Source organism: Trachypithecus francoisi, unplaced genomic scaffold (assembly GCF_009764315.1).
Source record: "Trachypithecus francoisi isolate TF-2019V2 unplaced genomic scaffold, Tfra_2.0 Lachesis_group12, whole genome shotgun sequence".
NCBI classification, from domain to species: Eukaryota; Metazoa; Chordata; class Mammalia; order Primates; family Cercopithecidae; genus Trachypithecus; species Trachypithecus francoisi.
In genome coordinates this window covers 43,761,714-43,785,695 of record NW_022681457.1, presented here as the reverse complement: position 1 = coordinate 43,785,695, position 23,982 = coordinate 43,761,714, and the positions used below count along the sequence as shown (strand labels likewise).

General features: G+C 34.0%; 1 protein-coding gene across 12 annotated transcripts in view; it reads right to left on the bottom strand.

Moving 5' to 3' along the window:
- The window catches only part of ADGRL2 (adhesion G protein-coupled receptor L2), a 196,318-nt gene that overhangs the window by 135,304 nt on the left and 37,032 nt on the right, over positions 1-23,982 (bottom strand). The window lies entirely within an intron of this gene.

Sequence of the window (23,982 nt, the reverse complement as noted above, 5' to 3'; positions counted from 1 at the left end):
TCAAAAAAAAAAAAAAAAAAAAGTCAGTGAAATATGTACATATCCTAAATTAATAAGGACATGTAACAAAAATTATCAAAATAGGCCAAAGTTATGCAATTGGACAACTGCATACATAAGAACAATCACCCATCACATGCTGAAAGTAGTTTCATAAGATAAAATGAAAAACAATAAAGAATAAAAAGAAAACTAAAGGCAAGGAAAATTTTAAAGTTAGAAGCAAATATTCTCCTATAGTAGAATAACTTTATTTCACGGCTGAAAGTCAGCATAAATATTGGCCCCCTTCTAAAATAATTTCTTAATCTTTAAGATAAGGGAGCTTGAACCAGAGAAAGTAACTAATTGACCCAAAGGTAGACTCAGAGAATCCAAAATCCCAAATCTTGGATTCCTAGAAATTACATTTCCCCTAAGTACCTTTTGTGTCATGTTACTATGGGGTATTTTTCCAATTAACAGAGATCTAAGTGACTGAACTCATACATTACATGAATTATAAAATTTGCTAGCAATAGTGCATATTTAAAATTTTAATGTACACTTAAAAAGACTTGAGGCCAGGTGCAGTGGCTCACACTTAATTTCAGCACTTTGGGAGGTCAAGGCAGGAGGATCATCAGAAGTCAGGAATTCAAAACAAGTTTGGGCAACACAGAGAAACCCTGTCTCTACAAAAACAGGAAGTGAATAAATAAAATAAAAATAAAAGGTCTTTTAAAAAAATAATTCAAAGGAATTACCTGTTAGTCTTTAAAATATGGAATACCAGTCAAGTATTTTTTTGTTTTTGAGATGAAGTCTCACTCTGTTGCCAGGCTGGAGTACAGTGGCACAATCTCGGCTCACTACGACCTCTGCCTCCCAGGTTCAAGCGATTTCCTGCCTCAGCCTCCTGAGTAGCTGGGATTACAGGCATCGACCTAGACTACGCCCAGCTAATTTTTTATATTTTTAGTAGAGACGGGGTTTCACTATGTTGGTCAAGTTGGTTTGGAACTCCTGACCTTGTGATTCGCCCGCCTGGGCCTCCCAAAGTGCTGGAATTCCAGGTGTGAGCCACCATGCCTGGCCCGTTTTTTATGGAAAAAAACAGTGAAACATTCCAAGAAAATGTCAGTTTCTGGAAGTAAGGATTTCTAATAATTTTTCATTTTCTTTCCAATTTTCTATTGTGTCTGAATTTGCTTAGGACTTAATAAAGTTCTTAAAAATGTTTTTATTTCAAAAAGTCTCATAAAAAAATTAAAGTCTAAATGACATAAAATGATTATTAACTAAATAATATTAACAATTTTATTTCAGGGCCAAGCACGGTGACACATGCCTGTAATCCCAGCACTTTGGGAAGCCAAGGTGGGTGGATCGCTTGAACTCAGGATTTTGAGCCTAGCCTGGGAAATATGGCAAGACTCTGTCTCTACAAAAAAAAAACAAAAATTAGCCGGGCGTGGTGGTGCACACATGTAGTCCCAGCTATGAGGAGGCTTAGGTGGGAGGATTGCTAGAGCCCAGAAGGTGGAGGTTGCAGTGGGCAGAAATCATGCCACTATACACCAGCCTGGGCCACAGAGCGAGAGACCCTGTCTCAAAGGAAAAAAAAAAAAAAGTTTTATTCTATGGTCATTTTACTTATATGAGAATTTCTAATACAGAAGAACAAAACAAACTACAATATTCAACACTCAAAATACACTACACAATGAGATAAAACAGCACTGAATTGACACAATGATTTAAACAACACTATTTCTTTTCATACAAATAAATACATGTATACAAAATCATGTCAGAACTGAAGTGGCTAATGTTTTAAAATAATCTGATGCTCAAATTATTAAAATGTAAAACTCAGTGACAAAATTTTCCTTTACCATCTTAAACTGTCCATTATTTTCAAACTTTAATAGCAGCATCTTCTTAATCTTTCTAGTTATCAAATAATGTGAATGTTCAAACATGATTACTTAAATTCTAAACAATTTCATAGAGGTATATATCAAAATTACATTTACTCAGTCAACACTGTCCAATATGTAGAAAAAATAAATAATAATAGCTGTTATACAAGCATAAAATGGCATATTAACATGCCATAACATAAAAACTCCATAGTAGGCTGAAAATAAACCACAGCCAATAGGAAATAAGCACTCTAAATTACAAATGGCACACTTTCTATTACATCCAGGAAAAAAATGGTAAATATGTCTACATTTCGGTGTCTTTTATGTTTACATTTTGCAAATTTTTTTTTTCAGGACCTTTATACTTGCTATCATTTTTACAGCGTGCTAAATTTTCATGGTCCCTGATGTAAGTACTCAACCCCAATTCTGATACACCAAGTCAAATACTGACCCTGTGCAGTCTGTTGAAGCTGAACATCTAAAGAGGTAAGGATGTGTCATGTTTAGGAAGACAGCAAAATAGGAATAAGAAATACCCTCTATTAAGTCTTGGTTCTAAACATTTTTATATCACCTTTATTCTTGCTCTAAGAGGAGCTTTACAGGAACAGTAAAATGATATTCACTGTCCTTAGTTTCAGTTCTTCACACCACCAATTACCAAAAAAGTTGTATTTAGTAAATACTATAAAACACAGCATTTGCTAAATGAAATAACAAATGACTTCATGAATAAATCAAATCAAGGAATAGTAGTACTATGGGCTCAGTTATTAATTTTATGTCCTATGTGTTATTGGATCTGGCTTTCCTTATTGTGACATGCCATTTATAGAATTTCAAATTTTATGTATGTAGCCTTAATCTAAACCAACACTGCTATTATCACCAAAAGAATAATACTGAGTTTCAGTGGCCAGAACTAACTGCTTATACCTCAGTGTTAGAGATTATATAATATTTAACTCTTACTCTCTCTGATTTCTAGTCTTATCATAAGCGCTGGTCCAAATGTAGTCATTTTTAACTTTTCCTATTTCCCTAATTGCACCTAATCATAAATTTTAATTTCACATTTGAGATAAAATACATTTCCATACATTTTCAAGGGTCATTCTAAAAATATCAATATAACAATAAAGATTTAGTTGAAAGCAGTAAGGATAAAGAAGATTAATTGCTGTATAAATAAGATAAAAATTCTAAGATGATTATATTAATGGGATACACAAGGCAATGATATTCTCTCCAAAAATGCCAGAAAATGGATTTTTAAAAATTTTTTCATGTATCCAATAATTTAATATTGTCATTACCAAGAACCAAGAAATTTAAAATAAAAAGTGTTATATTCAAATCACAATATAATCTTTCAATTACATATTTATAGATCAGGAACAAAATCCTTTCTATACAGAAGCTGTCAATGGATGCTGATTTGAGAGAGGAAGCTGATATGTGAAAGTTGCCAATAAAAGAACCATCTGTGGGCTGATAAAGGCTTTTCTACTGAGGTGTCTACGCAATGCCAAAATATCTAGTCAATGTAATTATAATAGAGAGTTAAGTAAGATGTCTGGCACCAAAGACAAAAACATATGTTGAATGGAACATCTTCCACTTTCTCAGTTGGCTGTCTGCAGTAGACCTAGCTCAAGTGTGAACAGTGCTTATACATTTATAAACCTTTAAAGTCATTTCCCTTTTACATATATATGCATTGCTAAAATTATGCATGATTAAACCACAAATACCACAGTATATACATCTAGAAATATCCCAAATCCAAAAATAAAAATGGATTTCCATTATTATGCAAATTAAAAGCATCATGAATTCTGTGTCAGGCATACCTGGGAATGAATCCATCTCATCACTTCATTATTCATTTAAACCTGCCTAAGTCACCTAACTATGCATAAGTTTTCTTGGCTATAAAAGTAACAAAATAACATAAACCTCACAGAGCTGTTGGAAACATTATCCAGGACAATGAATAAAAAGCACCTACTACAGTGATTAATATCCAGTAAGGGACTAACAAGGGCAGTCATTGTTTTTAGATTTAAATTAAAAGCACAAAATGAGAGAGACATTAAAATCTAGTTATTTCTATGTATCTATAACAGAAGTTTCCCAAACTTTACTCATGTTTATTATTTAATGATTAAACATGTTTATTATTTAATGATCAAAGCAAGCCTCACATTAAATGCTTGTTATAAATCATGGAATATTAAGGCCCTAAATTTTTTTAATTCTGTAATTAAGTATGCCCCACAAATAAGCGTGGCTAAGTTTTGGCATATTACTAGTATTATTTATATTGTTAATGGCAGTAACTTCATTAAACTTAGCTCACAAATTAGCCATCAAATCCATTTATCTTGTATTTCTTATCTTGGTGAATTCTTGATCCACCTTGACTCCTGACATTTATCACTCACCAGGCCTAGATATATTTAATAAATCACCATTTCTGCTGGTGCTCAGTTCATTCTAACTCAAATGATCTGCTGAAAGGCACTGCTAAAGGGGCAAAGCCAGCCTGACTATGAGACCCTACCAGCAATCAGAAACAGCTGATCGAAAAAGACATGGTTCTTCGACTCAAGGGCAATCAGCCCATGATCCTGAGAGCAATGTAGGCTGTAGCTTCATACAAAAACAAGAAGCCCATAAGTTTCTCTTGTTCTCAAGAATTTGAACTGGGAAACATGAAGCAATTCCAGAGCTAGAGAAAAAGCTGCAACTGACAGGGTGGCACAAGACTGGGTGAAGTACACCAGATATCCTAAAACAAAACTGCAAGGGGGAAAAAAGAAAAAGACTGAGTTGAGGAAAAGAACAGCTAGTTGATAGTAGGCAAAAGCAGGCAGATACAAAGGGAATCCATGAGCCAAACAACTAAGCAAGTAACCAGAGTGCCAGAAGCACCTGCTGCTTCAGATTATGGATCTGTGCTATATATGACCAGTTTCCACACCACCTTCCAAACTCCACAAGGACCAGCTGGGCAATATGACCTCCCTGAATGCCTGCAAGAAAGTCCAGTTTACTTAATCCCAAACATCAGCTTCTGTCCCTTACTACAAACAAACTTGAATAAATTACCCTTTCCCTCACCAGTGATCTGCCAAACTGCCTCACTTATACTCGGAATATGACTTCTGAAATTTCATCAATTCATTTCTTTTATCTACTCTCATCCAATTTTTTTATTCTAGTTTCTCATTCTTTCTTGCTTGGATTACTCCAACAATCTTATTTTTTAAGAAAAAGGGCACAAATGGGCAGACCACAGGATGAATTCAGCTCACAGGCATATTTCATTTGCCCCCTCAGTGTCTGTCTGAATTAGCTGCCAACATTTCAGAATATGGGGATGTAACATTCAAATCCAATGTCTGCCTTTTCTTGGGGAAAAAAATCAGCTCAATTGGCAACATACTCATATTGAAAACGTATCATAACTTCCTGCTTGCAAGGAAAAATATATAAAAGAAAACAAAAAGAAGGGAAAAAAAGTATCAAAATACTGATAAAATAATCACCTGAAGCTGAATAGTACCTGCCTACATGATTTTGTTTCAGTTTTGCTTTTTGTTTCTTTTGAGACAGGGTCTTGCTCTGTGGCCCAGGCTGAAGTGCAATGGCACTATCATGGCTCACTGCAGCCTTGACCTACTAGGCTCAAGTGATCCTCCCACGTTAGCCTCCTGAGTAGCTGGGACCATGGGAGCATGCCACTATACCTGGCTAATTTTTTTAAGTTTTCTGTAGACACAAGGTCTTGTCTATGTTACCTAGGCTGATCTTTAACTCCTGGGCTCAAGTAATCCTCCCACCTGAGTCTCCCAAAGTGCTGGGATGACAGGCATGAGCCACTGCGCCTGGCTTCTGCCTACTTTAGACAAGCATGCACTTTCTAGTTTTGTATCATTTCTTCATATCCTGTCTACTTCACTTGTCTATGTTAATTCCCTGGTCCCACAGGAACGTGTTCAATATTCTCACTGCTTTCAATAGTCAACCCCATCCAGCCTAAAGAAATACTTCTAGAATAAAAATCTATAATCACCTTTGAAATTTTTCAACGATTATCTCTCAGCGACATAATCAAATTCTAACTCTTCCACATGAGTGATCTGGCTCCAACTTCATCCAGAGCTATCTTTTGTCACCCCTCACCTTCCGCACACATTGACCTATTAGCAATTCACCACATTTCTTAGTGGCAATATTTTTGCACACTCTACTCCCTCTCCCGGAGTTCAGCAGAACTTTTCTCAGCTGGTCACCTCTGGCTCATTCAGATATCTCTGCTGTTTTGAGTTTCAGCTGGGTATGCCACCTATGCAGCTCTCTCTGGGTTCCCCTTTATGTGTCATAAGGTACCAACATTACTGTTAAGTTCCTTAAAGACAATACCCATACTTAGCACACTGCACAGTCTGAGCACATGGCAAATGTTCAACAGTCACTGATGAATAAATGTTTAAACATTTCATTTCTAAGCATCAACAGTTGTAAAATAGAGGCATTTTCACAATTTTATAATAAGTAAGAGCCTGTGTACAGGTTCACATAGCTGATAAGAGTCAGAATTTGAACCATTGGATGTTAGACCCAAACTTACTGCCTTTGAGTATATTATACTTTCAGGTTTTCCCATGAGATACTCGTACAAATGTAATTTCACTATGGGATATGTTGGTGAAAGAAAACAGAGACCAAGTCAATACAAATGACTACACTGCCTAATCCTAAATCAAAGCTGACAGGATAAATCCAGTGGTTCAGCAGTATCACTGTAATGTGAGTGGCTGTAGAAATGCCATGGCAACTTTCAGAGTCCAAGGAAAACTGTAAAACATTTTCATAAAATCTTCATTTTGAGCACTTAGCATTTATCTTGCCATAATGCAATGATGATTAGAAAACAGCAACAGAAAATGCAACCTACACTGGAAAATTTATTAACAAAATTCACTGCCCATAGAACAGGCAAAAGGCAGGCCACAAACTCTTATAAAAATATATTTATGACAAAAAAGAAAACATTATTAACAGAATTAATTAAAAGATAATTCTGTGATCCAACTTACTAAATTTCAAGAAAAGTAACAGTTACAAATGCTTCCATTTGAGCATACTGCTCAAATACTGCTTTAATTTCAGCAGTACTTAGTAACATCTTGTGATATAAATTTACAAAGCATAAAAATCTAAATTTTGTTCTCAAACATCATAGTATTATGAAAGAATTTCTTAGAAAAAAAGACAGAAAAATAAAAACCTTAACCTTATATGTTATAGTAAATCTTTCCAGTAAGACCACAAAGCTTAAAGAAACAAAAAATTCATCTTTAATATTTCTTTATTAACACATGATTTGCTTTCTTTTTTTACAGTCTTTGAAAATTTCACTGTTTACTCACACAGGTTGCAAATCACAAAGTTCTTAAGGAGATTCAAAGATAAAACCTAAGAAAATGTTCCAGTTGTCTTAAAAACACTAACGTCCACTTTTTTGCCCTCACCAGGATATCTGGGACAACAAACTACTGACAAGTATCATTCTCAGGACATTAGGGGTAAAACCCTTGAAAGCAATCATCTTTTTCACACAGATGGATATAGGTGTTTTCATGGTTCCACATGGCATCCTCTTGCCACATAAGCACCTGCAGTCTTACACCGTACTGCTGGCTATTCCTAAAAACACCTGGGCAAGCTGTTTACTTAAAAAACTAGACATTGGAAGAGATGAAGGATAATTAGCAAATAAAACTATTCCTGGCACTCTTTCGACATTAGTGGAGAACCAAGCTCCAAGCCAGCACCCGGTGAAGGGAACTGCTAGATGTGATAATTCCAATTTACACATTCAGCACAACATTCTGTCTATCTGTCAATTTGAAACAGTTTCCTATTCAGTGATAACAGATACCCCAAAAGAAAGCAGGTCAAAATGCTGACATGTATTTTTTATGCACCAACTAGACCCTCTTCTCTGGACCAGCTGCATGTGCCTCTTTGCTCTTGGAATGAACTGACAGTTCAGTTCTTTTCTCTACTATACCAAAAAAATGTTGACTTTTATAGGTTAAATTTAAAGTATCAGATCTTCAAACAGATTAAATACCAATAAAATTTTTCTTAAGCACAGTTAAAAAATAATTTAATAAAGCTAAAAAGTTCATTATGTTGGCGTATCTTTATTTGCATAGTACAGTACTTCTCAGCTGTCAAAACCATGAAAGTATGTATTTCTAACAAACACAGAATTTACTAATTTTTTTTCTAACTTGACAGAGAGGATGAGAACAGAAACAAGCCAGCGAGACACACAGCTAGAGACAACATGGCACATCAGATATACATTTGCAAATGCTAAATAAAAAGGAAAATCGATTTTTACTCAAATCCATGGAGGTTCATTTCCTCCAAGTCTTTTCACATTTTCATTTCATAATGATTATACTTTGAATAAGTATTATAAAAGGACAATTAAGTCAATGTTGTATCACGGGAGAATTTTCTTATTCTCTTCATTATTAAATGATAAACATAGCAACTATGCTTATAGAATACTGCTTTTTAAAAATTTGTTTTCTACGTACATATCAGATTAGACTCATAAATATCTCTTCCCAAAAGAAGCTATATCTTTCTCTTACCAGGCGGTTACCTGGAAGGTTTATCATTTGTTCTAAGGATGCAGCAACACTCCTCTTCTATTTGACTTATCAAACAGCAATACATTCTTTTCAGTTACTTTCACTGGTGCCAAACTTTCATTTTTAAAGTGGACTGACTTTCTAAAACAAATTTAAACCATTCAGGAATAAAGTTTGACAAAATAATGCTTTCATTTGAGAGATGCCACTATTGTTTTAAAATGAGGTGGTAATGAACTATTAGATGTTAGGATTAGAAACTAGCACTTCTGAAACTTCAAATCCATGCTGAACATGTCAATGAAAAATTCTTACGTTTACTGAGCAAACGTTTTAGTTACCAAGTACTTGAGGCTAGAATAATTCATCATTGTACAGAATATAATAATTTTTTAATTCACCATTGTAAGTCAGATGCTTTCCTCTTCAAAATTAATATACAAAAAAACCTATAGTTGTACTGTGTATGTACCTCAATTTCTACTAAATATAGAATTTGCTATTTCTTTTTCTAAATTAGACACAGACAGAATGGTAAGTCAGAAATTCATTTGCAAATGTAAATAGAAAATAAGAAGTCCTGACTGCCAGAATACACACACACCCACACACACAAATTTAAGTGGCATTTTATGACAATTTCCCCAAAAAAGCTATGAATTTTTATATATTACAAGCTATACACATTTTAACAGTAAAGTAATTAAGAAAAAGAGCCAAAAGTCATTAAGAACCAAAAAAGTAATATATTTTCAGGTGTGATGCATAAATCTATATAAATTATCATTATAATGAAATACACCATTAGCCATTATGAAGCTAAAATGTCCTCCTTATATTTAAGCTAAAATCACAGAGGATTTTCTAGTTACTAAAGAATTCACAAGACAAGATCACGATAATTTTCTAAATGACTAGAGATATTCATTACTCATCATTTTTAACTGGTGCCTTCATAATTACTTATATTCTAAAACATATTCTCAAACCATAAAAAGCAAATGGCAATATTAGCTGGGTTCATCAAAGGATTTTAAGAAGGAAGTTCCATATTTAGGGAAGAGAAGCCAATGTTAGCTGATTTCAGTGTAGGTTGTTACCATCCAAATAATTTAAACAACTATCAAAATCTCATAATAAGAATTGAGGCTGCAGTAAGTAACTAGGGTTTGCTACAATTAAGTATTAAAATATGCTTAAAGTATACTTAGCTGTTAATCCTAAGGACTGAATTCCTGCAAGATACACACTATGCATGCATGGACACTCCTTTGTTTTCGATATTCGTAAATTAACCAAATTGGTTTTGGGTGATCACTAGTGAAATCCCTGCCCCATAAATTAAGTATATATTTAAAATACAGCTTTGGTACTAAGTCTCTTTGAATGTGTTCTCAATCATTTAAAATAGTTTTGAATGTCTAAGCACTATGAAAAATACATAAATAAATAAAACATTGTGCTTAACTTCAAAGAATTAGCTAAAACATATAAAGGAGGTATAAGAGGTAACAACAGCAACAACAACAAAGCCTTACAGGAAAGTAGTACCTACAAAATTGCTCTGACCAATAAAAATTTATTTTCTCAGTCACATTAGTCACATTTCCAGTGTTCAATAACTACTTGTGGCTTACTGTATCGGACTATGCTGCTATATAAATTCAGAGGATTCTTGTTTTGATTAGAAAAAGCCTCCTAAGGTTACTAGCTTTCAAAAAGTATACTACAGAACAAAAAGGAACTGAACTGGCATTGTTTTCAAGAAACAGTTATACAGCCTGGTTTGTGCTATGGGAGGAAAACCTCACTTTGAAGTCAAAAAGGTGAGGTCTGTGAACTTTACACCATACCTTTTAGATTTTGTTTCACTTAATGAAAAACAGGTCATAGAATTGACTAGCTTAAAGGAAATAATGAAAATATCAAGTGTGAAAAGACAACGACTCGCATGTTGTAGATATTCAAAAACTGAAAGAAGGGGTAAAAGAGGAGCAGGAGGGGGAGAAAGAAGACGACGAAGAGAACTTAAATCAGTGGTAAGACAAGATATAGAACAGAGTTGCTGCCTGTTAACTTCACTCACTACAGTAGACTGATAATAGACAGCGGTAAGACTCCAATGAAATGGTACGGTGAAGCCTCAAAATGATCGATGGATGCTGGCTCATGCTTTTTTTAATATTGTGCTCCAGCACCAGTAATTAAGTTTAAAGTAGCTTTCATTCTGGTAAAGGTATTTATAATTAATGTGGCTGTTTGTAGTGGGGAGGAGTATTTCGGCAGGACGAGTCAAACACTCAGTCTGTCCACTGACTATAGCACAATGTCAACCATATTGTGTCCTTGTACTCCTTGGTATATAGCATTTCAAAGTCATAAATGGAGCCTCTGACCTGTGTTCAATTGAAATGTATTCCAAAATACAGAATTAAATAGGTACTAGTCATTCATGTTATTTCTATGTATTTCTCTTCTAAATCTATGTATTTAAAGCTGTCAAACTGTGTATCGAAGACTATAAAGCAAATATTACTTAGGATGGTGTCCATCCACTGTGACAAATCTGTCCTCCCTTTAAAGTCTTACTCCTTTACCAAAACATGCAATCTTAAGGTATTTTATATACTTATCAGTATTACAAGAAAGTCAATTGTCCTAAAACCAAAATATTATTTAAAATCAAACTCAGATTAATTTTTTTTGAACAAAATTACTAGAAACATTTGTTTGGACCTTGTCAGAAGGGTTTCAATTTTACATCATTACGTTTTAACTTGTCTAATCAGTTGAACAAAAGTACTTTATGTAAAATGATTCTTTTAGTTGCCTTAGCTACAAATCCCTGCAGGATTCTATAATTGAAATCTACTCACGTAAGTTAGGAATAATTAGGGCCCCAAATTAAGCCAAACACAAAGTTAATTCAAATAGTCAGCTGCTGTCATTTAAATGGTTATGGGGTTTTATTGTTGCTTAACATTTCGGAATGCTTTTAAATATACTTTGTTCTTCTAGTCTGTATTTAGTATTTCAGTGCAAATAGAAATGGGATTAAGAAACAAAGATTCACCAGCCTTTCAAATGGACTTACACCTACATCCAGTCTTTTGTCACTGAAGGTTTTCCACTCAATCAGTGCTATCAGTCAATTAACAACATTGTTGAAAGAATGGAGTGACAGCTCTCAAAGGCAAGCTTTCTGGTAAATAAAGTAAGATCACACAATCTACTGTGAGTGCCATTAATGCAACAAAAGTAAGAGCTTTTGAAAGCTAACAGGGATGGTTTCTATTTGCTTAACTCTAAAACAAAGCAAAGGATTAAACGAGCTTCCTGTTGTAAGCAAACAAAAGGGAAAAGATAATGTCCAAAACACATACCTGAAGGAGGGGCTCAGGAGGCGCATGCCTTTCAACTGCTTTAACGATGACTGATAATCTGTATGAACTGATAACTAAATGTAGTAAGAGTTACAATTCTTGTTCAGTGTTCTGACAGTTAATGATTCTCAGCAACAGCTGGTAACTTCAAAGATAAATTGTGCTTTTTAAAAATGTATGCTTATGGCTGTAAACTTTTGAAGATTATTTGAAAGTTGGAGTGTTAGCATGATTGGTCCTCCTATACTATATATAATTTTCACTGAAAAACAAAGTAAATCTTAACATAGTTTTTCATCTAAAATGGTAGTAAACATTAAGAAAACTTTGACAAAAAATAGCTCTTTTGATAATTACCATTAAATAATGCAATGTTAAGCAATATAAAGTATACTTTAAATATTCTTGAGTAACAGCCTCCTGAGATAGGAAAATATACTAATGATCTGAAGCTAAATATTAAGTTCTACAGCAAGAAAACTGCACTGGCAGTTAAGTAGAGCTTGACAAAGAAACAGTCTGCAGGCCTTAATTTCTTCATCTGTAAAATGAAAAATTCTACACTGCTAATATCCAAGCTGTGATTCAAAGTCCAAAATTCTTTAATTCCACCAAAATAATCAAAATAAAAATAATTCGACCTCTCAGGTGCCTATATAGAACTCTCTATATTTAAAATTTGCTACTAACTTACTTTTGAGAGGTTTAAACGCATGCAGAGTCTAATAAACTTTATTTAGGAATACATTTGCTTTATAATTGGTATTATCGTAAAATTAAAACAAATCACATAAGTACCCTGTATATTTGCCTCTGAAAGAAAAGGGAAAAGGAGATTGTGCCCACTAACAAGAAGAAAATCTTTGATTATATACAATACCAAAAAGGAGAAAAATCACTAGATAACCTTAGGCATATAAAATATATTTAGCCATTTTTAATGACCAATTAACAATCAAGTACTTCCATCCTATACTCTTATGGTGCTAATAAGTCATGGAATTAATACTTAGGCAAAAATGACAATTATTTCTTGTTTAAATATGTTGACTTTGAAAAATTAGTATAATAAAAATAACTTTTTCTAAAGACAAACACACTTTGCATTACATGACTTTATAGTGTTAAATAATAAAATATTTGTATTAAAATGCTATTAAAAACACTGTTTCTGTGCATGATAGAATGAAAGTAGGACAGATCAATAGGGAATAAAGGGAAATATTAGGGAGAAAGGGTCAGGCTGCATTGTTGCTCAGGGATTTTTCAAAGCAACTCACCAGATAAAAGGTCAATAGAAAACATATAAAATAGGATTAGAAGTGCAACAAAATATGAAAATGTTCAGTAAAGTTTCAAGGTAGCTTAGTTCCTTTTTTAGTAAAATGAGTTATACAACTGAAAGTGATGTTATTTCTATATTTCAACTATGGTTGTTTGAGTTTAAAACAAACCTCGATTTTTAACAGCGGAAGTCACTGTCATGTAAAATCTCATTTTCTAGACTAAACATTTTAATAACCAAAACTCCCTAATACAGACATTCTCTCACAGAGCAGCAACCTCAGCATCACCTGGGAGCTTATTAGAAATGCAGACTCAGAAGGTCCACCCCAGATTGCTGAAGCAAGAATCTACATTTTAACAAGACCCCTGAGTGATTTATACGCACATTAAGTTTTGAGGGGCACTGTTCTAGATAAAGAAGATGTTTCAAGTCCAGCATGATCTCCGTCATCTTTCTTCTGCGACTGTACACATCTCTTCCTGAATCTTTCCTCTCTCTGGATACTAATATACATTCTTTCCTTCCCTAAATGAGCCTTCCTACCAGTGCAGTGGGTTCCATTTCCCTTCCCTCCACTTGGAGAAATGTTCAGATATTCAGCATATCTATCAAAAGCAACCAAACAAGAAAACTGTTAAAAAAAAAAAAAAGTAAAATAAAATAAAATAGGCCGGGCGCGGTGGCTCAAGCCTGTAATCCCAGCACTTTGGGAGGCCGAGACGGGCGGATCACGAGGTCAGGAGATCGAGACTATCCTGGCTAATACGGTGAAACCCCATCTCTACTAAAAAATACCAAAAACTAGCCGGGCGACGAGGCGGGCGCCTGTAGTCCCAGCTACTCGGGAGGCTGAGACAGGAGAATGGCGTGAACCCGGGAGGCGGAGCTTGCAGTGAGCTGAGAGCCGGCCACTGCACTCCAGCCTGGGCGGCAGAGCAAGACTCCGTCTCAAAAAAAAAATAAAAATAAAAATAAAATAAAATAAAAATAAAAAACTTTCCTTAAACAAGGAAATAAACTTAACCTACACACCTGTCTCCTTCACTTTTCAACTTTTTAAAAAGCCTGTCAACATCACCTCATCACAGCATTCTACCATATAAAAGTGGCCTCTTAAAATCCAACAGGCTTTCTATTGTAATGCGTAACTAAAATAAGGAAGTATCTGACTTGTATTATCCTACTATATTGCCTCTAACCAAAGCCTGAACTTAATACAGGCATAACTACCACCTGGCTTAGATTTTAGTACTATAGAGAGAAAAATATGAATCAGAAAGGAAAGACAGAACTAATTAATGATTAACACACACACACAAACACACAACAATTAGATACAAAGAGATGCATACAGGAATAGTAAGACGTACCCTGTAAATATTCAACGAAATGAGAATTTTACTTGGATCCCTTTTTTAGATTAAATCCCTGTGCAAAACTTAACCAGGCTTCATATGAATCCCTCTTTTTTTTTTTTTTTCCAGGAAATTCTTTATGTTTCTTGAAACTCCAAAATTCCTAAAATGCAGAACTTCATCTTCATGGTGGGAAATTTTAATCTATCTCTACAGTCATGTTTTTGCTTCTCTCGGCTGTTTAACAACAACATAAAAACTCTTAAAAATAAACTTTATTAAATACATTTGGGATACAAAAATCATTTAAGTAGAGAAGACCACTGATATATTACTGGAATCAGAACAGTGACATTTTCATTCACAATTCAATCTGTGTAGATATAAGTAGTGTTTATTTCTACTCTTTTTACTTTCGTTTTTGTTTTTTCAACTACCATCCATCATACATTTTTAATTTGGCTATGTTCCAACTTCAACTACTTTGTTGGTTAAAATTTAATTCTTACCAGTTGGTTTAATATTAGCTCACTTCATTTTAAATTAACTGATCAAAGACCTTAGATTTCACCATATAAAAACATTAATTCGTGATGGACTAAAAATTTAAATAAAAATATTTAAGAGCTACAGGGAAATGCAAGTGAATAAATATTTAATTGAGATCAAGATATACATTATTAAGCATAAAAATAATGGAAGATCTCACAAAAGAAAATAGCTATATAACAAAAAGGAAAGAAGAAAAAAGGGTGCAATAATGCAAATGTAACAATATCTTGACAATTGTTAAATCTGCGATTAGTGTTATACTACAAATTTCTCTCTTCTGTTTGAAGTTTTCATTAAAAATTTAAACACTGTAAACTAAACTAAAAGGTAAACAAATAGGTTTTCATAATAAGAATGAAAAAAGGGGGTATCATCAATAAATTTAAAAAAAATAAGAAAAGTATTAGCAATACAAAAAGCTGGCAAAAACAGTGAACAAAAAGTTCATCTCAAAATGACAACTGACCAATAAATAAATGTACAAAAAATGTTTTTGTCCTCAGAAGTATCCCCCAAAGTACAAATATAATTTATAATCAGATACCCTTTTTTACAAATCAAAGTGTTAATTCTTTTTAAAATGTAAAATCATTGCTGGTAAATAAAGTACATGGATTTACATACTGGTCATCAATGTGTGAACACATCAACCCTTCAAAAAAGCCAGTTTGAAAGATGTCTATACCTCCAGTCAAATTGTAAGAATTCTAGAATTTTAGCCTCAGGAAATAACCAGTTGTGAAAGAAAAATAATTATATAGATATGTATTTTTACTTATATTTGAAAAAACTTAAGTACAAATGGCTGGAAAGCAGAAAAGGAGGATTAAATAATTTGTATTAAATTTATATAATTAAATAATGAATTACGATGCAGCTGTTAACATTATCTAAATATATAATGGCATGGTAATACTGTTTCTGGTAATTAAAACTGAAAATATGAATATAAGAGTGTATGTAGATGAATAATCTAATTTTGTATTTATACATAATTTGGCTTTATCTATATGAAATATGTGTATAGGTGGAAAAACAGAAAAGAAATGTGCTGTGGCATAACAAAGTCATAGAATTATGAACCTTCTAAAAGTTTTATCTTAATTTTTTTAATATTCTCTTTTCTCATGAAGATGTATACATTCAAAATCAGAAGAAAAAAGCACTTGTAAGAAAAATAAGCCCTCAAAGCAAGAATTACGGCAGACATAAAAGTCAAACTCAGGAGAGTCCCATGCTGATAAGAAGAGATTATAAATGTTGTTTCTGCTTCCTGAAGTGCTGATACGTATTCCCTTCTCAGCTTTACATTTTAGCCAAGAGATCCCAAGGCTGGGACTAGGTATTCTCCTGGAATCACTTCAGTCAAGTTGACAAAAGGAGTTCAGGAACAAGGTTGAAAGATGCCATGAGATATTCACTAATCCACATTGATGTCTAATATGTGTAGCCTGTATGGCTGTCATATGTCACTCTTTGTCTTGCAGAGGAGGGGAAAAGAAAATAAAGAGTACCATGGGGTACCAAGCATATGTTCTAGTAAGACACTCCCTTAGTAATAAGGCAGATAAATTAGTTTTTTGAGACACAGCACATTCTACAATAGTCTTCAGATGTGTTCTTCAGATGTGTTCAATCACTTGTATTATCTTATTCTCTAATATCACAAGCTATAGTATATTAAAAAATTAAAAAGTGTATTAACTCAAAAATTGAAGAGCTTAATCAATGCTGAAATTATTGGGTAAGGAGAAATTAACAGAATTACAGTTCCACAAAATTAAGGTGCTTTAAATGCCTCCTGTGCTTTTAATTAAACTACCTGTAATACCCTATTGATTCTTTCAAAGTATAACAATAACTGTGTAAATGCCTAATATGCATGTAAAATCAGTATTTCTAAAATTTACTCTAGTATGGACGAGCTAATAACCTCTTCACTTTCAGCAAATTATTTAAAAACAAATTTATTTACTAAATATTTGATATGGTCTTTTCTGTCAGAAAAATAGAAGTTTACAGAAATTAAACAGTCACGTAATATAACATTTTTGAGGTCTGCAGGGTGACTGTTGTGAATGACATACACATTTGCAACACTTTTTCCACCAGCAAGAGACCTATTGGTGAATCAACACAAATTGTGGATAAACGAACTTTTTCCACAAATGAAAAAGAGGCAAAAGAGGATGGAATCATGAAGAAAGAATGAGGAAAAGTGGGAAGAAAAAAAATTGACAATCGAGCACTTGAACTTTATCTTCATTTATGAAACATGGCATATTCAGACATTAAATATAGGTATATAAGATGACCAAAGTATAATTCAAATTAACTTTTGAAAAGATTCCGATGTATTCAATTAAGCTTCATTTTATTTTCGGCAACTTTGAGTCACATTTGGAACATATTTACCTTCATCTTGAATGCTGATAGTAATACTATAATAATTTGATTTTTCCAAGAGAAGAAATAACATCATACAATTTGTAAAGGTATTAAGATTTACATTTTTAAAACTGAATTATCGCTACCTATGGAGAAGAAAGCTGCTGCAATTAAATTACAATATACTCATGAAACAAAATAATATCTAAAGTGTCCTAAGAGCAATACAGTTAAGTATTTTCTTAAATAAAATCACTTTTTTGGCCGGGCGCGGTGGTTCACGCCTGTAATTCCAGCACTTTGTGAGGCCAAGCAGGTAGATCACAAGGTCAGGAGTTTGAGACCAGCCTGACCAATATGGTGAAACCCCGTCTTTACTAAAAATACAAAAATTAGCCAGGCATGGTGGTGGGTGCCTGTAGTCCCAGTTACTTGGGAGGCTGAGGCAGGAGAATCATCTGAACCCAGGAGGCCAAGGTTGCAGTGAGCTGAGATTGCGCCACTGCACTCCAGCCTGAGCGACAGAGCAAGACACTGTCTCAAAAAAAAATAACAATAATAGTAATTGTTTAAAACTTCATTGCTTTAGATGGGTGCTAATTTACATAATTTGTGAATTTAAAAAATAGTTACATTTGCTATGCAGCAAGCACAGATACACAATTCCTATTAATTTAATGGGGGTTGTGACTCCCGTTAGGTTTACAGCCAAACCCCCAAGTACCTTGCTGAAAATATACCTCCTAGACGTCAACTAATCAGATATACTGAAATGAACAAAAGTAGTTAATTTTGTTAGATTGGGAAATCTGAAGTCCCCACAGTAAGTCAAATCAGTGCTATTATAGCATTGGCCATGTAGTTATTCTTAACAAGAAAAGAACCAGGGTATTAGAGTGAAAAGAGATAAATTGAAACAAGAGTTTTAAGAGCTCTACTAAATGGAGCATTTATTCCTAAGAGGAAAAACATGTTTTTTTTCCAATTTGGTGTAAATTTTTCAAAATTTTTTTCTGAGTATACTGTTGAAAAGAGCAAAAAAGGCTGGGTGCAGTGGCTCATGCCTGTAATCCGTCTTTTGGGAAGCCAAGGTGGGTGGATCACAAGGTCAAGAGTTAGAGACCAGCCTGGCCAATATGATGAAACCCCGTCTCTACTAAAAATACAAAAGTTAGCCCGGCATGGTGGCAGATGACTGTAATCCCAGTTACTTGGGAGGCTGAGGTAGGAGAATCCCTTGAACCCAGGAGGTGGAGGTTGCAGTGAGCTGAGATCATGTCATTGCACTCCAGCGTGGGAGACAGAGTGAGACTCCCATCTCAAAAAAAATAAATAAATAAAAGCGGGAAAAAAAAATCCTTTTCTGAAGACTAAAATTATTCCCAAGAAGCCTAATCAGGGGAATAAAGAACAATCTGCAAAGAAATAGACACTAGCTCCCAAGAAACAACTGGTTACTAACTTCTGAATCATGATCAATCAACTCATCATTTTTTCCAAAAATACTTTTGAAAAGTTGTACCATGTCTACACCCATGCACCCCTACCCTCACCACAACCACCCCCACACACATACAATATGCAATGGCTCTTATAGTGTGATGCTGAGCAACACCATCAGCATCACCCTGCAATTTGTCAGAAACGCTAACTAATGCTTGGGCCCCACCGCAGATCTTCCAGGTGATTCTGCTGTTTCATATGATACTTCCAGCTACAAGAATTTCCTGACATACATCCAACCATCCAACTACTGCTCATCCCAATGCCTCTGTGAATATCATTATTCTGGCACTTTATCACGCTCTTATTACAACTGCTCATTGTCTTTTTCCCTCATTACACAGACTATGAACCTCTTCAAAGATTTATTCTGTTTATGTGACAGCTATGGATTGAGTGCTTACTATAAGCCAGACATTGTTCAGGCACTTGAAGACATCAATGAACAACAACAAAATATCCCTGCCCTTGTGAAACTATCATACTGCATGTTGTGTGTGTGTGTGTATGTGCACGCACATATATACACAAGAATGTGTATATACAGATTTTGTTACATGTGTGTGTAAATCAAAGAATGAAAGAAAAAAGGAGGAATGAATACAGTAGTCTGAATTATATTAATCTTTCTTAAATTTAATCTTGGAGAATAAAGTTACTAATCGTTCCACCAAATTCAGTCCATTCTGAAGGAAATATCTATATGCCAGAAACAGTTTTCACTATTTCATATTTAACCCCTAAATCCACCTTTTTTCTTCTACCTAAATAGTGAAAAGACCCTACAGACACATATTTTTTAGAGAGATAATATTAACTCGTCATTATAAAATGTAGAGAACTTAAAAGTACAGTAAAAACTGGCAAGAAACTATTTCTACAACTATGTTACCCTATTTTCTTGATTTATATAAAATAAATACATAAAGCTATTTGTGGCATCTCTCACATTTATACCTGGCATAAGAGTTTTCTTTGAAATAAGGATAAGCAACAAGGTAATTTGAGGTAATTAAGTAAAACTTTGACTAATAAAATCTAATTACATATTCATTGCATAAAGAATTCAACCTGAAATCCATATTACTGATTTTGCTGAAGGAGTACTATTATTTGTAACTTGTCACTTGAGCAAGCCTTCATGTCTCTAACTTATGCTTGCCAAGGCTCCATTATACAGCATAATTTAATTCTCTAGGACACAAAAATTCAATTTACTTTCTACTTACTGATACATGATTCCACAGTGGGTACTATGCTTATAAAAACTGTCCAAAAGAATCAAAGCATACCAGTCTCTCAACAAAAGGGACTTTTAAAGAATCTGAGATTAGTTCTCTAGAAATAAAATCAATAATAAGAAAAGTTTACAAAATATTTTGAAAGTTTGGTCTGTATAAAATCATTTTTATTTGGAAATTCTAAATATAACTTTCCCCAAAATACATTGTAGGAAAAGCTTAGATAATATGTAAAATATTAATCCTATTTTACAGAAACAGGTAAATTTTGATGGATAAGACTTGATTCAAGATAGAGATAGGCAGATGTAACAATTAAACCTTTGTATAATTAGCTTTGACCATGTTCAAACTTTAAAAATGCTTAGTGATCTGCCCTTTTATGTGTACACAAAGTATGACATTTATGTTTGCCTGAACACACAGTAAGTCCTTATGAATTTGGAAATGTATGTCTCATTATGTACAGATGTAAAGCAAATCCAAAATTATGTGAAGCCTTTAAAATCATGTATCAAGGTAAAATACAACTGTAACAGGAGGAAAAAAAAAAGATCTAAAAGGAAAGGCATAACCCATGGCTATTCTACGATATACACGCTTGTTTTTTTTTTTTTTTTTCCGAGATGGAGTCTCGCTCTGTCGCCCAGGCTGGAGCGCAGTGGCCGGATCTCAGCTCACTGCAAGCTTCGCCTCCCGGTTTTACGCCATTCTCCTGCCTCAGCCTCCCGAGTAGCTGGGACTACAGGCGCCCGCCACCTCACCCGGCTAGTTTTTTGTATTTTTTAGTAGAGACGGGGTTTCACCGTGTTAGCCAGGATGGTCTCGATCTCCTGACCTCGTGATCTGCCCGTCTCGGCCTCCCAAAGTGCTGGGATTACAGGCTTGAGCCACCGCGCCCAGCGGATACACGCTCATTTTTTAAACAAAATCTTAATTAGTTGTCATTACTTAAAAATCCTAATGTTTGTTTTCTACTGAAAGGCAGAAGACTGGAAAAACCAAGCTAAATACTGGAATGGTAATCACAGGTCCTCTGACAAGCACTTTCTTATCTGACCTCAAGTCCACTGCCCTCAAGGCACCAACAGGTTAAGGTTTCAATCCCTGCACCAGACCATGAGCTTCTCACGAGTAAAAACCATGCCTTCACACGTTTACAGCACAACTACAAAATCGTGGAACTGACCCAAATGCCCATCAATCAACGAGTGGATAAAGGAACTGTGGTGTGTGTGTGTGTATATATATATGATGGTCTACTACTCAGCCATAAAAAGGAATGAATTGACAGCATTTGCAGTCACCTGGATCAGTCTGGAGACTATTATTCTAAGTGAAGTAACTCAGAAATGGAAAACCAAACATCCCGTGTTCTCACTGTTATGTAGGAGCTAAGCTATGAGGACACAAAGGCATAAGAATGGTACAACGGACTTTGGAGACTTGGCAGGAAGAGTGGGAGCGAGGTGAGGAATAAAGACAACATATATGGTGCAGTGTACACTGCTCGAGCGATGGGTGCAGCAGGATCTCAAAAATCACCACTAAAGAACTTACTCATGTAACCAAATGCCACCTGTGCCCCAATAACTTTTGGGAAAATAAAAAATAAAATAAAACAAACAAAAAAAGAACCGTGCCTAATGAATTATTTTTCCTTGTGTATTTTTGAATCCTAAGCATGCAGCTCAATTTAGTCACTCAATAAATGAGGAAAGAGGGAAGAAATCACTCAGGAAAACTTATCTGAGTTTACCTGCAAGAACCTAGAAACTGGTACAAAAAGAACTAAACTCTGTAAGATGTTAAAAGGTTACAATCATGTAAGGGCCTAAAAGAAACTCAATGGCTGAATAGTTAAATTTATATCTGCCTTCCTATGCCTTCTTACCTAACGTTGATTGGCTTTCTCTATAGATGTTCACAGAGCATTATCTGCTTTCTGGCAATAAACAACTATCATGTCATGTAAGACTTTCTCTTTCTAAGACAAACCCATGTGATACTGGATCAATGTTCTAACAGTGTGTATTAACTGTGTATACTCTTACAATTAGCAGTATGGGTTCGTCCCAGGTTCTTTTTACCTGTAGGAGGGAAGTGCTTCAGAAGCAATACCCCCTGGCCTGATGTGCCAAAAATGAAATTTCTCCTAATAGCAGATTTGAATCCTGACCTGATAGATGACACTGAAAATAAAGCTGCAGTATCTCATGAAAAAAGTCTCTGTTTGCTAGCCCCCCACTGAGTTAAGTTACTGTGCAAGCAAAGTGGTCTCTAACTTGATTAGAAATTTTTTCATTATGTGGACTAATGAGCCATTGGTCCACACCTGGAATCTTTTTTAAATGTTTAAAAAACATTCAAACATAACAGCAGGAATTCAGTTAGGTTTTTCCCCCCAAAAATGAGATGCAAAATCAGACTACATACAAAATTTTCACAACAATCCAAGCCAGAAATTTATATTATTAAACACAATTCCTGTTCACTGTTTATCATGACAGTATTATTCATTCAGAGAGACTACATATGATATTAGATATGACGCATCTTCAGTTCTAAAGCAAAGAGCAATGTCATCTGAAAATAAAATATTAACCCAAAGATTGTAACTTCCAAGTGTGACTTAAACCCAAGTGAACACTATTTACTTTCTGAATACAGAAATTCTTACTTTAAGTATTTCTAAATTTGTTATTTATTTAAATTATATTACATTATATCAATATACTGAAGGTAGGGGACTAGAGGGACAAGGAGAACATGATAAAATGTAACTCTGGAACAAGCAATTCAAGTAAAACTCTTTCAGCAAAATTAAAACATTACTTTGAAGCTTATTACAGAGACAATAGAATAATACGCTTCTATTAGTTGACAGTATGCCCCTTCTCCACCTATCATTTTAATAATAGGTGTAAGTGAGATCACTTAAAAGTACATATAAAATCAATTTTTTAATTCTTAAACATTTTTTCAAGAATATTTAATTGGAATTTTTTAATCCATTATATTTTATATGCATTTCTCAGAGATTTTATACCCTTCACAAACTTTACAAGATTAATATATTTTCATGCCAATAACTGCCACTATCAATTAGCTATAAAATTTATACATCTTAGCTCCATATTAACTTCTAGCCTGCTCTAAAAACACCTGCATGTGTGTTATTTTCATACGGAAATAATATTTAAGACTAAGAAAACAACGGATACCAGAAATCTATATAGTAGTTAATAAATGATGGTTCCAATTATTTCATTAGGCTTTTTATTTCTTTAAAAATCAGGTCTTGAAAAATACACTCATTACTACTCCTAAATTTATAAAAATATTTAATGCAATAGTGCTTAAGAAAAAGTCCACATCTACTTTTAAGTACAAAGAAATAATTATTATATTTCTGCAAATTTAACATTACAAAGAATATACATACACACACATACATATAGCTAAAGATATAAACAACATAAAAAGATGAACTATTATTAAAAAGTAACTTTTCATAAAAGATTAAAAATTTTAACTTAGGAATTTTAGAATTATGCCCACACTTAAGCAAATGTTACTAAAGATGAAAGAGTTTCCACAAAATACTTTCCGTTTTACTAAAATAAATGTAGTGAATAAATGCAAAATGTATACCAAAACAGAGCTTTCATTTAGT